Below are 9690 nucleotides of genomic sequence, written 5' to 3' on the forward strand. Positions count from 1 at the left end.
AGACTCACAAAGGAAAAAAAAAAAACTACCGTCACTTTGTCTATACTGTATCTCACTGTGATACTATCACATTATCTGTTAAACAAAGGCACTAAGGGAAAAAAAATTGCAAAAAAGTGTAAAAGCATAATCTAATTCTAAATGAAGTCTTGCGCGCCATTACGATAGCCACTGCAAAGATTTCTTTTAGAAAAGAAGAAAACCGCAAAGAAACAAGCTCAGGGCTTTTACTGATCTGTCGTTATTGTGAGGTAAAATACACTTATTAAAATAAAAAGTTCTTTATATTCGTTTTTGTGGCGTATCTGTATCTTATTTTGAAGGGATATTTAAACGTTATCATAGCAACCAGAGTCAGAGAGCGTTAGGTTGAGAGGAGAGGAGTAGAGCTTGAGTATAAGTGGGCACACCAACAAGCAGAAGCCTTATCTGACGGTTCACATATGCCCTCCACCCCACGGGCCGCAGTAAAATTGTCAAGCGTTGCCTGGTCCGAGGTGATTAAAAGGTTGGGGCCCAATGCTTTAGGTTTTCAGAGATAAGAAAGTCTTCAGTTTAAAGATTTTTGTGACTATCGGGTTCTTAGTATTAAAACAACTTGCTTAAGTGTTCATTTTGTTTCTTATGTTTGTATCACAATCAGAAATAACAACAAAGGAAAAGTTGAAAGAACTGATACCATAGTGCTCTTAACAGATGTGATTGAAGAGAAGCGACTCACTGTTTACTTTAGAAATTGTTTTTCTTAAATCCTGTTGTTGATTAGGGATAATGATTGTATTTTGGAGGAACAGAGCAAGAGAAACAGTTTTGAGTTTCCAAGAAACAAAATCTGTCTCAAAGAACTTATCATGGTGGAAGAAGCAAAAGTTAAAAACAGAGGTTGGAAATGTATTCAGCTGGCATCCTCTGATTAAATAATAAATAATAATCTTCATTTTTTTCTCACACTCCGAGAAGTATTATACAAAGGCTTGTTGCTAAGGCACATGCTTCATGTAAACCTTTTATGGAAATGAAAGGAGTTTGTATTGATAGTTTTCTATACAATCCCATCAGATGGAGTTACTCCAGGCTAATTTAGTTTTAATACTCAGACTGGCAAAAATGTCACAGAGTAAGCAATGGCTTATCCTCACAACAAGTGGCCACTAGGAGGAGTTACTGTTTAACAAAAGGGATAATATTGGTTTGCAAGTTTATTAGATTATTATTTTTAGAGGACATCTTTTTATTGGACCTAGGAGTTGGATAAAATGCCTAAAACTGGTCTACATTATATTGCCAAAAGTATTTACTCACTTGCCTTCACATGTATACAGTATGAACTTCAATAACATTCTTATGCCATTGAGTTTAATATGATATTGGCCCACCTTCTGCAGCTGTACCAACTAACATTTCTGGGAAGACTTTCCACAAGGTTTAGGAATAAAAACAATATAGGAATTATGACCATTCTTCCTGAAACGGATTTGTAAGGTAATGTTGGATGAGAAGGCCTAGCTCGCAGTCTTTACTCTAATTTATCCCAAAGTTGTGCAGGCCAGTCAAGTTTTTCCACGCTACACTCCAGGGCTCGCAAAATCGCTAGCCCGACGTCCCGGGTCTATTGCGTCTTCCAGTCAGGCTACCGAAAACTATCTCAGCCCTGCCCGTCGGCCTATCATGGGAAGGAAAAATATATGTCAATGCTTTTGCTTTCTTTCGCAAATATAGCTGGGTAATCATGTCATTTTCGGGCATCGATGAGCCACTGTGAATATGTGAAATACTGAAATCACTTTTGAATTCGCGCTTGTTTTTTACTTTCACTTTGCGATCACGCGAACTGCGTATATAGAGAATGGCAGTACTGATTGGTCAGTGACGAATTAATTGCGCCAGCAAAAAATCCATAGAGCATTTACAATGTTTGAAATTTTTGCCACTGCAATTTATTGTGATTGTATATTTTAAGTGAAAATGCAATTCAAGCATTTACAATTCAATGCAAAAAATATTCAAGTTACTAAAATGCAGTTAAAAAATATTTTCAAGTGTTCAAAATACGATCTTCATTATTTTTCAATCTTACAAATTCAGGTAGACAAAATTCAGGTAACAAAATTCAAGTCGCTAAAATGCAGGTCTTCACATCCGGGGTATCACAGGAAGAGCAGCGGAGAGCCGATTGCTGCGGTCCGTGCCGCAGTGTACTTTAAAGTGTGCTTCCTGTTTCCTGTGCAGTCTACTTCTCAGAAACTATTTACCGATCGGAACGCAGCCCTCTTAACTAACAGGCTGGGTTGCCAGTTGCACAATAAAGGGTGTAATGTGTTAAAATGACCCCTCTGCCGTAAACACTATATTCAAAGCAAAACCAGCGCTCTTTCATTCACACGCGCGAGCGATGTGTTTCCCGCCCCTGAGCTCGGTAATGTACAGTCACATTCAATAACAAGAGAGGATTAATTTATTCAGCAGCAGCAACAACATACATGCTGTTTACACTTTGTTAAATTTATATTGCTTATAAATAAAGGTAACCATAAAAACTTTGTAATTAAGAAAAACGTAAAGTGTGGATAGTACGGTTTAATGTCAGTCTGATTAAAATATTTAAAAAAATAATAATTTGTGACCAAAAAATGTTTATGTAACGCAATTACAACATTTCAGTTTAATATTTAGTATGAAGTCATAAGTCTTTATGTAGTTGTTTGAGCAGTTAGTAGTATATATGTATGTGTGACTGTTTTATATATGTGTATGCAAGCGTTTCATATGTGTGTGCATGAGTCATTTATTTTATAATTTTTTTGTATACTGTATGTGTAACTGTTCCGCCTGTTTATTGCCCCCTCTGCTGGCTTTGCTGGAAGTGCAATCGCTGGCTGGGCAACAGGTGATATTAATCACTGATTAAGCCTCTGGGAGGGTCACGATGTATAACAACCTGTTTTTTTTTTTTTTCTTTGGATATATCTTGTAGTTTTTGTCCATCATTGCACTAGTAACTCTGGTCAGTTCTCACATTACCCTGTGTATACTGACTGTATGTAAGATATACAGTGTGCAGTCTATAACCTGTCTTACTGTTATTGTCTCTATTTTATATTGTGCTGCTGGATATTTGGAATTTGCTTAGCTTCAAAAGCTGTGAGTACCTGGTGAACTTTGAAGATACAATGAAAACCATCTTTCAGATGTACTACTATTCCCCAAAGAAGCGAAGAGAACTGACAGAAATAAGTGAACTGCTAAATGAGAAACTGGCACATTTCAGTGGCCTAAAGAGCACATGGTGGCTTCCAAGTCGGCTAAGACGTCTAAAGGCTGTGAAAAAAAATTACACTCTCACTGTTGTTCATATGGAGAACATGGCAAGAGGAAGTGATGTCAAGTCTGAGGATGCAGCCAAGGCTAAGGGGGTGGTGCAGCAGATGAAGACTGAGAAATTTGTTCGCTTTCTGCATTTCATGTTGGACTACAGTACAATCTTATCCAAGTGCTGTACTGATTTTCAGCACGATAACCTAACATCACACAAACAAATCAGTTAGTTAAGAGCACCACATCATGCTTACTAAAAACAAAACGAGGAGAATACCAGAAAACCTTGGACACAAAGTTCACAGCGAACAAGGATGTTTGAAGATGCTAGAAGAGATGAGGGCACAGACAAAAACACCTTTGGTGCAGAGATTCAGAAGATTATTGACAACACAGTTAAGCACATGGACAACAGATTTAAAAATCTGTGAAAAGCCTCTCTCTTGTTTTAAGGTTTTTGACCCCTCGACTCTTCCCTACCCCAGAGAAGAGCTGGCAATTTATGGGGATAAAGAGGTGTATTATCTTGTCACACATTTTGCCAGTTTGCTAGATGAGGAAGAGTAAGAGAAAATTCCACAAGAATGGATGGATCTAAAAATGTGGCTTGCAGAACATTGGGGTAGCAAGGTACTGTAGATTGCTTGTACAGAGATCTTCTCTCCTCTGGAAAATCCAGAACCCATTTTTCATATCTTGTTGCTGGTGAAATTAATGCTGACACTTAGTCCATCAACAGCAATCTGTGAGAGAGGATTTTCTTGCATGAACCAAGTGAAGACAACACATCGTACCTTTTTACACCCTGAAACACTAAATGACTGCATGCAACTCTCCATTAATGGGGAAACAGTTGAATCTTTTTGCCCTGACAAGTCAATTCGCTTCTGGATGTTATCTGGAAAAGGTTCAAGACACCTGGATCATAAAACCCCGACAAGAACAAGGAGCAGTGAAATGGAGCCCGACGCACAGGAAGAGAAGGATATGTTATTCCCTCAGCGTCGAGTGGCATTTTCTCACCCGTGACTTCAGTGGAAATTTAAGATTCGGAATCTGACATTCCAAATTCATGTTCTACACAGTTCTTACAAGTTCATAGACATTTCTGTTCAATTAGAACCAAATATTTAAGTTGATGATTGTAATTTTTATACAGTTGTTGAAATTTGTGTTTAAACAATTTTTTGATTGATGTTTTGTTTCTGTTACAATATTATACATTAAAAATAATCTATTTCTTTATTCGGGCTACTTAAATTTATTTTGGGCTACCAAAAACTGTGGAGTGCCTGCCCGAAGGGCTACCAGGGATTTTGAAATTTTGCGAGCCCTGCACTCACTCATCCATGTCTTTATAGACTTTCCTTTAGTGCACTGGTGCAAAGTCATGTTGTAACAGGAAGGGGCCATCACCAAAGTTGGGAGCATGAAATTGTCCAAAATGTCTTTGGTACGCTAAAGCATTAAGAATTCCTTTCACTGGAAGTAAGGGGCCAAACACAACGTTTGTAAAACATCCCCACACCAACATGATTGTTATGGCTGCAAAGGGTGGGCTGACATCATGGATTAAGAATAGGATGTTTGCACATTCATACACACAAATCTACCGCTACTACAGTACTTCCTGTATATCTTGAGTGACAGATGTCTCGTCCAATCAGCGGTAAGCATTTCATTCGCGATCTATACCTACCTTTTCCGGTTTGTATCGGACTGGCCGAGAAGTGCAATACAAATTAACAAAACAAAAAACAAATTAACAAATTTAAAACCAAATGAACAAATCCGAAAACTAAATTAAACCAAAACAACAGGGACCCCAAATTACAATTCACAATACTCACAAACACAGGTAAACCAAAAAATACACCTAAATACATTTAACCCAGAAAACAAGCCTACAGAGCCAGTTCAACATAAATAAAACAAAAGCTCACGAGACAATATTAATGCTTGACCCAGTTTCCCAGACTACACAGCTTTTTATAGTGGATCTAATGAGCCTCCTCGGTTCAGGTGAACTTCGTCATCACCTGACCGAGGAGCCTTCAGGGAAACTGGGTCTTCTAATAAACTACAGACATACACGGCCACAGTGCCCTCTAGGGGCAGTCCCTTACAGTTTGGAAAAAAAAATCACTCATTTCAGTATTTATTGATACAAAACTATATTTTCTCTCTTTCTGCCATTCTATAGGGTTGATTTAAAGCTAATCTCAAAGCCCCTGGAAGCAAATTCACTTCAACTTGACCCTTCAGAAAAAAAAGGTATTAATAGTACAGAATGGCCTCAGTGACGACAAACATTACAGTGCCGTGGGGCTCCACTGTCCTGATCAATATTTCTAATCTGACATCAGCTGGATTTCCAGGAGTGACAAGTTCTCCAGAGCCTCCCTGCACTATGTGCTGCTGTGGATTACTGAACCGCACACTCACTGTTGCTTTCATGATCGGTCTTGCTTTTGCCATTGGACATGTAGTGACGCTGACAGTGCGCATGCAGACGCACCAGTCCCACACGCCACAGGGCTACCTCAAAGGTACCACCAACTTTTTCATGCTCTGATTGTTACAGAGTTGGGGGTATAACAATGGGTCCGATAGGGGTGTCAAGTTGGTTTTCTAAAGCTTATTTATATAAATTGTCATTGTACAGTGCCTTTAAATAGAAACAAAAAATAATAATTCATGCTATGAGTCTTCATAAATAAACACTGGAAGACAGAGCCCAGACTTCCAAATCTCCATTTTGCTTTCAATCTTTCACCAATAAACAAATAAATGCACACTAAACATTCTTAAATGACAACAAGCATCTAACTCAGCATAAACCTTAACCAACCTTAACAAAAACTACTTCCAGTGTAAATCAACAAGGACAATTATATTTTGTAATTTGTATTTAATCTGTATTATTTTCTGAAGTCTTTAAAGACACAAATTGTGAATTACACAAAAAAAGCCTCATGTCAGATTATATAAACAGACATGTACAGAAAAGTAATCATATCTTATTACATTAAATTTTATGACTGTACGGTGTTACTTCAAAGTTATTTTAAAGTAATTGTATATTATCTTTAAACCTGTCACAAACGGGGTGTAGTGGCAGGTGTTGAACGCCGTGGGCGGAAGGAGCAGGCATAGAGGGGTGGTGTAATAAAAAAAAAAAGACTCTTTTAATTATGTTTAAACACAAAGTATAAATAAAGACACAAACAAAGGAACAAACAAACTCAAACAATACTTAACTCTGTGCTAACAGGGGCTCTCTGGCAAGACACAGACCGGAGGACAAACACACGCCCTGTGGCGAGACACAGGCAGGGGGAGACACAACACGCCCTGTGGCGAGACACAGGCAGAGGGAGGACAAACATAACAGGACACACAGACTATGCGCGGAGCTGAGACACACAGACACTAGAGGGAGACAGACACTAGAGGGAGACAGACACTAGAGGGAGACAGACACTAGAGACGAGAGACGGGACGAGGGCTAAAGACACGGCAATCAGCTAGGCATGGCTTTTAGCTAAACATGGTTAAGCTGAGCTTAACCATGGCAGTTAGCTACACATACACCTAGCTAAGCATGTCTTTAGCCCCAACATGCACTAAGCTACACTTACCTAATAGCTTAACACACACTAGGGAATGGGGGCACAGAAACACAGATGAGGAATACCCAGTGGCTAGGTTAGGGGACCCTCAAAGGCTAGGGGACCCTCAAAGGCTAGGCTCACTGGGATCTAGCGAGGCAGGAAACACAGACAAGCTAGAGACACATAGGGGCTATGGCTAGAAGCATGCTAGTTACTGTAACTCAACCTAGATTTTAGCTAAACACGCTCCTAGCCAAACACACACCTAACTACTTACCTGACTCTAGCTAAACACACAAGAACACAGGAGGACCGGACTGAATCAGCTCCACTAACACAGACACACAAAACATACAACGAAACATTGCCAATAAGAGAGCCCAAGTCAACACAACTAAAACTAAATGTTTTAGCCACACAAGTGACAGTGGTGATACCAAAAATGCTCGACCCAGTTTCCCAGTCTAAACAGCTATTTATAGATCGATTGATGGCTACCTCGGTTCAGGTGTGCACTCGCATCACCTGACCGAGGTGCCTGCTGGGAAACTGAAAAATAAAAACAGTGACCTCTAGTGGCGGACCCTTACAAAACCAATAATTCTTTGTTAAAATTAATTAAAAAGTCAATTTGTAAAAACAGATATCTGATTTTATCAATTGTCAAAAATCTTTATTTCATTAAGAACCCCCAAAGAAATAGTCAAATTGGTCTGGCTTTATTTTGATTAAATAAAAAAATAACTCACCTGATGTAGGAATTAGAATGTGTTACGTAAAGAATTATACATGACACTTCTTTATTTTGCAAAAGAACCCTTTAATTGTTCATTGTTACTTTAAATAATCACAGTATGTTAGTGTAAAGTAATCATACTGTACAATTTACTTTAATCAAGTAGTAAACTACTTGTAAAAGTAATTGTTTTTTGTTATCTTGAAGCAACCATACCCTGTTTGCTAAAAGTAATTGTACATTATTACTTTAAAGCAATCAAGTTTCTTAAAGAACAATCAAGAAATTGTTCTGATGATTTTATGAATACTTCACATACGGAAACTGCTATCATTTATTTGTTCCTTTGTCTTTTGAAGTATCTCTGCCCATGTAAGGTAAGTGGTACCAGAGTTGATCCTGTCCAGCGTCTGGCAACCCTGGCTTGTGATCGGTCCAATGTTCACTGGCTGAACTTTCATCTTTATTAGCACTATATTCTTGATGACAGTGGAGCACCTTGTGGCCATTTTATGGCTGTTACAGAAAGATACATTTGTGACCCGGCGACGGACTATGCTCCTGATCCTCATCTCATGGACTGGGAGCTTCCTGTTTGCAGTTGCCCCCCTAATCTTGAGTGATACAGTAGCTTGACTTCCAGAACAATAAGTGCAGCCGGATGTGTATCTATGTTCCAGTCCTGATGGGTCTTCAGTTGCTGGCTGACACCAACATACAGTAATGTTGCTATTTCCGGCCTTTGACTTCACACTCCTGGGCAGCACATTGATTGTTAACATCCTGTCCTTCATCAGCATCTGCCGCTACACCCGGAAACGCAAGCTCCTCTTAGAGGGCCTTGAGGGAAGTGCAAGCATCTCCTTCCACAGAAAGCTGCCAAAACTATTGCCATTCTCACCTTCAGTTTTGCCACTTTATTCTCACCCATTGCCGTCTTTGTGCTGGGCAATGTGGTCGGCTACACTTGGTGCAACTTCTCCTTTTTGCCTTCTAGATCCTGACAGGGAATAGCCGTTGTAACGTGATTATCTACAGCATCAGGGACCATCACTTTACAAAAGGGCGAGCGTTCACAAGCATATTCTGAAAAGAGTTTTTTCATCTTGTCTTTGAAAAGTAAAAAAAAAAAAAAAAAACATACATTTCCAGGCATTGTGGCTGAATTTTTTTACTTTTGTTGTTATCATATGCAGTTGTCCTGACATCATTTTTGAATAGAATGTTTACTGTGTTTTACCTTAATATTTGTGTCATGAGCTGGAAAAAGCTTTCACTTTGTCAGAGTATTTTTATTTTTACTATAATATAGTATGTTGTTACTGAAATGATGTACAGTAGGTTTTTTTTGTAAGTCCATTAGTAAAAAACTATGTTCCAGTATGTTAAAGTCTGGTAAAATACCTAACATTAATTAAATTTGTAAGAAAACAGCACTTAGGTTTTGTAAGAAGATTTAGACAAAATACAGTACATTTTAGGAAGACCTGCACTGTTAATAACAGTTACACTTTAATAAACTTGCAGTTGCAACATAATACTTGCAGATAAATGCCAAGGAGTTAAAACATTTTCATGTTTTTCATTTTTGCATTTTCTTTATCTTGTTTTTGAATTTTTTTAAAGAATAAAGACCTTTTTAGTTTATTTCAAATTTTATTTGGAAAATTCTAGATTTTCAACAGACAGGGGTCACTCTGGTTCAGGCACTGGACCACGGATCGGAAGGTCGCACGTTTAAACCCCACCACTAAATTCCGGCTGTTGGGCTCTTGAAAAGTGCCCTTAACCATCAACTACTCAGATGTTTAAAAAGATTCACATTTGCATTGGAAAGTTGCACTGGATAATGGCATTGAAGCCATTAAATGGCCATAAAGCCATTTAAAAAAATTTAGCCAGAGTACCATGATAGGTTTTACTGATCTGCCACAAATTTTAAGTTGATACATTTCTGACCCTAAAAACAATAATAATAATCAAAATCGTAATAATCATAACAGTAATAATAATAATCAGCATCTA

General features: G+C 38.3%; 1 pseudogene; it reads left to right on the plus strand.

The window, feature by feature from the left end:
• The first annotated feature begins 5605 nt into the window (after nt 1–5605).
• LOC128542726 (uncharacterized) lies at nt 5606–8662 on the plus strand (annotated as a pseudogene).
• The last annotated feature ends 1028 nt before the right edge of the window (nt 8663–9690 follow it).

The sequence above is a fragment of the Clarias gariepinus genome, chromosome 15 (genome assembly GCF_024256425.1).
Source record: "Clarias gariepinus isolate MV-2021 ecotype Netherlands chromosome 15, CGAR_prim_01v2, whole genome shotgun sequence".
Lineage (NCBI taxonomy): Eukaryota > Metazoa > Chordata > Actinopteri > Siluriformes > Clariidae > Clarias > Clarias gariepinus.